Genomic DNA, 6000 nt, shown 5'->3' with positions numbered 1-6000 from the left:
CGGCGGGAAATCAGTGCGGACATCCAGCCGGTGAACAAATCACGAGTCGAATTGCTGCTGCAATTACGTTTGGAAAAACTATAGCCGCTTTTTGAAATTGATTACTGGACAGTTCATTTCGTATTGTTAAACACTGTCGGCGAAATTGCAAATCACTCATTTATCATAAGGTAAGAATGAATCACCGTTTGTTTGAATTCCGCTCGGCCGGCTCGTGTGACATGCGCGGAGGGAGGCGAATGTCACGTTAACAACTTGTTGCCTTTGCGGAATGATTCGTATTTGTTTGCGTTTGGGTTTATTGAACATCTTGAGCAATAACGCATTTTCAAAATGAAGTGACTGTGTAAATTTGATGCGCAATTGGAATATCCTATCAGAGATAAATGGCCCACGAACTCGTTTCGTGAGTCGTCTGTGAACGTTCGGCACTTATTTCATAAGGAATGATAACTACATCAATTGTTAATCGAATGAGCATCGAAAATTGGGCGGATTCGAAAGTTAAGCCAATTAAATAGCGGGCCGTTTAATGGGCTGATTAAGTATGCCATCTAGTGGATTAAAAATTAACCACAACTTTCAACGAACTTTTAGATTTCAAGCGTCGCTCCAGCCGACCGCTTTGAATTTGAAGACTTGAAACGAAACACAAAAGCGGGCGAATATTCAAATTAGTTTTTTTCGAAATTCGCTTAGTAATTGACAAGTACAACTTTTACGAGTGGCGGTTATAGAATAAAACGCGCAAGCAAAAAGGACCAAGTTGGAAACAATAAATCGCAAAAATAACTTGCGTGGCTCGTTGTTGATTCGATCTCCTCTTCTGCTTGTGCCCTTGGAGTCTGGCACAGACAGGGCAGCCATTTTTGTTTTAGTTGTTGACTCAGCCACTTCGACAAAATAAACCATGTGTGATTCGAAAGAGTTGTCCGCTCTTCTTACGTTACCCAGCCAGTTATTATGTGCGTGTGCGTCCCTAGCTAAACATTATTTGGCTAAACCACGCTGTTGTTTTGTTTTCTCTTAGATATATATGTATGTGTATATATATATACATACATATATATATATTCGTCGGCGTCCAGCGTCGTTCCGTTCTAGACTTTTCCATTTGGTTCTTGTTTACCGAGACCTCGCATTTTGTTGACACTGGGGCGCTGCTTCGGCTGCTTGCCTTCCCCCTTCTTTTGCTCTCCCACTGAGTCCATCCCTACTCCCACTCTTCCACCTTCTCGAATTGGATTGCGTCAACTAGCGTGAGCAACCGAGTATTAGGTGGGGGGTGTGGAGAACGAGAGGAAGGGAACAAAAAATAAAGGCATCGACGTTAGGGCTGGACAGAGAAGAGGCGCTTTTTATTCTTGTGTGTACAGCCCCGTAGTCTGTTCATTCCCACCTCGTCCGTTTTTGCCCCGGCCCGTGGTCCGTCTCCCTCTTCTCACCACACTCCTCCTTTTTTTTCTCTCTCTCTCTCTCTCTCTCTGGTCCACTTTGTTTTATCAAGGATCCTTGTTGGTATTTTCTCTGTATTTATTCTCTTCCTTTGCTACGGCGTGGGCATTCGTCTTCCGGCACGGATGCGCGACTTTGTGTGTGTCCTGTTATGTTGTTTTGTTTGTTTTTCACATTTTATTTTTGTTGTTTGTTTTTTCTGGGGGGAGGGCGAGGAAGAACAAAGAAAAAAAAATAGAGAGGGACCATCAATGCGATGACACATAGGCAAGTGCAGAGGTCCCCCATTAGTCTAGCCGTTAGGTGGCACCGATCGCCCTTCGCAATCGTTTTAGATCACGGCCAACTAACAGCAAACACTTAGGTGATTATAACGACGCCAAGTCCCAAGTCTAGGAAATGTGGAATAAAAAAATAAAAATCGAACAATCACTGAAAATAGCGGACGATTGGCGCTTGACGTTTCCGCTGGTTGGCTCGACAAACGGAGGTCGACTCGTGTACTGACGTCTCATGCGTCTCAGCCAACGCCTTAGCCTACTGTTGACAAGCCGATTCAATCACACAGGTTCCCTACACTCATCGCTTGTTATGACTAAATGGGCCTTCTCGATCGGGTGGCGCCCCTTCATCACGAAAGAGGGGGAAACGATCGGAGAGAAATGCGACCTCTCCGTTGACCTGGCGCGTCATTTTTCGCTCACGCTCCAGTGGACATCAAGTTTGCGACGTCAAGGCATGGTGAAATCTCCTAGCTCCGACTATATACTGCCACCATTTCTCTGTGACTAACGATACCATTAAAGAATGTGTCTTTGTAATCTTTCAACATTTTTTTTTTTTGAGGGGGGGTTCTACATCGACGATAGTCCCGGCCTTAATAAAAAAAAAAACGTTTGACACTTACTATATATATATATATGTATATAGCTTAATTGATCCGATTGCGATCAATCAATGCCCTATCGTCTTTCTGTATAAGATTCATCGAAACTCGCTGGATATAAAAGGAAGTTTGCGTTTTCAATTGAAAGATGCATCAATTGTCTCCATCGAGTGATTGTGTTCTTTTGTATGTCTGTAAATTTTCAAATGGAGAATGAATGGTTTAAATTTGCATTTCTCCTTGGGTTAATTTTGAAATTTAAAAAAATTATACATATGTACAGTATATGTACAAGGGGGGAGGGGACATTTAATAAACTGACGAGGCCTACGCGTCGCATATTAAGACTTAATCAAATAAGAGACGAACTCGTTGAATTCAAGTGGAAGATCAATTAACAGGGTCAATGCGCTTCTTATAAGGCTGGCGCGACGTGAATGATAAGCGGAAAATAAGAATTACACAAACATGCAGCGTCGCTTTTATTAGGGAAACTATAGGAATCCGAGATGATGCATCCGCTTCCTGTTGCTTGCTGTCTTACATTATTGCGTTCACCCTGCGATGTGTACAGCAACTCATAAAACATATTATTTGCATGCAGCCGTCAGGGCTTTTTCAGATCGTCGAGGGCCCGTATTGTTATTGCCGAGGAAATGGCTTGTTGAATGATTTCTTTTTTTTCTTTTTCTTTCAACTAATAACGTAGTGAATAAAGTACACGTCATGACAAATGAACCCCTTCAACGTTCTTCATCGGACGTTTTTTTTAAAAACGCAAATCAAAATTATGCGGACGATACAAAGGCAAAGAACAAAGGATCACCAACTGCCCCCTTGAATAATTTGAGTTGATTTTTGATTTAAACGGCACCGTATATAGTGACCCACGTCGACGTTGTTTATATCTGTTACGTTGATCACACACGATTTGATACTGCACACCGCTGTATACAATCGAGAAATGTGACCAATGACCGCACAATATGTTGTCTCACTATTTTTCTGCTTGCCAACGCTGGATCGCACGCAAGCATCAATGTATATATACACTGAAATAAAAAGGGGACAGCATCAAATGCGATGGCCAGCAACTTTCGATACGTCACCACAACGCTGTAGATGTTCTGATATATATAGTTTCTCTTTTCTTCATCGAGAAATCTCTTGTCCATCCTGTTATATAGTATAGACCATCAAAACTAGAACAGACTGTATATATACACAGTGTACAGCCAAACTAAATAGTTTTGCCCTCGATCCATCGAAAACGGAATGAAAACCTTCCTCCCCTTCTGCAAAAACGCCACATTTATCGACATATTTATGATGAACAGATAGCGTTTTGATGAGCTGACCGAATGGACACAAGGCCATACGCACACAAATATACACACACACACAGAACACACACACACAGCAGCATGTGGACCACATATATATACGAAAAGCGGAGCGAAATATGTACAACTTTGATTGGATGACCGCAGTCCAGCCTGTTTTATGGATTAATATCAAAGCGGGACATGGTGATTTCAAATATTCTTTGATTGCATATAGTCCCAAACCAATATCTAATAGGCTGCATACCACCCAAAGTTATATTTGTGTGTGTGTGTGTCTCCCTCGATCTTCTATAGTGTATAGGCGTATATACTATACACTGAGCTAAGGTTGGATTTATTGAAAATGAGAAAGAGCTCATAGGATACGTTTATGTATATCTACAGTAGGTATATATTATAATAGTACACACATAAAAATAAAAAAAGAATAGTCGAATGATGAATGGTTAGCTCTTTTGATTGTTGGCTACCGTGCCATAGCGTAACAAAAGATCCTCATCGTCTTTTTTCTTATAGCTCTAGATAGTTTTCCTATCGATATGTATATATATAGTAGCCTATATCTAAGGCTTTTTGCTTTCAAAGTTTTTTTTTTTTCTTTTTGCCTTTCTCTGTTCACTCTCTCGCTAGTCTTTTCTTATTCAAATGGGTCTACTGGTTCTTTTCACATGGCCACGCCAAACCATTCATCACATAACCTCTTTTCTTTTGCTATATTTATATACTTTTGCGCATACACATAGAAATATTCGTAATGTTTGTGATGTATTATGCAACTATTTCATGTATAGAACACTCGGATTCACCGTTCTATTGGTGCCGTCGTAAAGGAGCGATTTTTCATCGATAAAGAAAACGAGATGAAAAGGAACTTTTATTTTTTTTTTATGAATTAAGAGAAACTGTTTTGTGTGTGTGTGTCTCGAGTTATGTCGTACACACATTCTGCGTTTGTTTCTTGCCGTTTAAGTGTTTGGTCGCCATTCACGCTGGCCATTTATCTCCGATTTGAGGCCTGTCAAATGCAAACCGTTGTCGTACAAGCCATCAATACAATATATCGGCTTCAATGGTATAACAAACTTGAAGCGGCTACTTCAAAATGGTCGGTCCATAATCAATGGACAAAACGACCTATCCAGCAATTTTCTTATACTATTATTTCGTTTGTCTGTTTATGTATATGTATATATATATACGTCGCAGCCAGTGTGTGTGTATATTATCGCCTAATGTTATGTCGATGGCTATATGTTGAGGACTTGAAGCGACTGGCCCCACTTCTTCTGTGTTTGAAGCCAAAAAAAAAAAAATCTTACACGAGGAGGGCGGTGCGTGTAGTGGCGGCGGGAGTTGTGTCGTCATTTTTGATGGCTGTTGGCTTCAGTAAGAAGCACACTTTCGGGTTTTCCTGCTGACGGCTCACAACAGATTATCGCATACACATAAGGACGGCAAAGGACGCACAAAAAAGATCGAGCTTGAAAAGAAGATGCTGATGGCCGGTCAGGTTTTTTTTCTTAACAGTATAAAGAATGTCTATAGAAAACGATCGTTTTGATGTTTTTTTCTTGTTTTTTTTTTTTTTTTCAATGTATAAAAGACATTGCCAACAGAGGGTGAAGTCGTGAAGATGGTCATAATGTAGGACTGTCCACTGTTGGAATCGACACAAAAGGGAGTGCACCGTCCGATGCGCTTGCTCTTCGGCAGGCCCCCAAGAAGTGGGTAGAGACTCAGCACACAAAAAAAAGTGGGAGGGGGAGTCTATATAGCGTCCGGCACGGACGGATTTATTCAGCAGCGCTAGCGCACCGGATGTATTGATATTCCGGCCCTTTGGCCGTTTTAATGGCTCCATCTAATCAATCCCACTCAGTGTACACGGTATATATATATATGCAGTACTATATATAAAATGTAACTCTCCATCGTGTCTAGATATACTATACAGACTGTCTTGAGGTGGAATGTCGTAGATGTACGACAGCTTTGGGCCTCAACGGAAAAATAACTCCCGACTTTCCGCCCCAACGCAAACTGAAATAACAGCGCTTGATTGATTCTATTAGTATTGGGTTTTTCTTTTTTTCTTTGATCTTTCTATTATTCTTCTTATATTCTTGGGAGGGCTTCAAGGTAGTTTTTTTCTTTTAATCAAATTTAATTATTTTCCTGTGTGCCATCGCAGTGAATATTTGGGTTTAAAATGTTTTTTAAAAAATCATTGAACAATCAGGTTGGGCTATTATTTTGTTTCCTGGTTTTGGTTCATCCGAGCGTAATTATTTGCAAGTCACATGAATTGAAAAA

The 6000-nt window shown here is 40.7% G+C and overlaps 1 protein-coding gene across 2 annotated transcripts in view; it reads left to right on the top strand.

The window, feature by feature from the left end:
- The window catches only part of LOC116922097 (forkhead box protein P1), a 39880-nt gene continuing 33880 nt past the window's right edge, over positions 1 to 6000 (top strand). For both annotated transcript variants that reach the window (XM_045173297.1, XM_045173295.1), the window contains exon 1: positions 1 to 170. The gene's annotated coding sequence lies outside the window, so the exon portion shown is untranslated. The remainder of the gene's footprint in view (positions 171 to 6000) is intronic.

This window comes from Daphnia magna, linkage group LG4 (genome assembly GCF_020631705.1).
Source record: "Daphnia magna isolate NIES linkage group LG4, ASM2063170v1.1, whole genome shotgun sequence".
NCBI lineage: Eukaryota > Metazoa > Arthropoda > Branchiopoda > Diplostraca > Daphniidae > Daphnia > Daphnia magna.
Note: the sequence above shows the minus strand (reverse complement) of the source record. Positions and strands in the feature narration are given on the sequence as shown.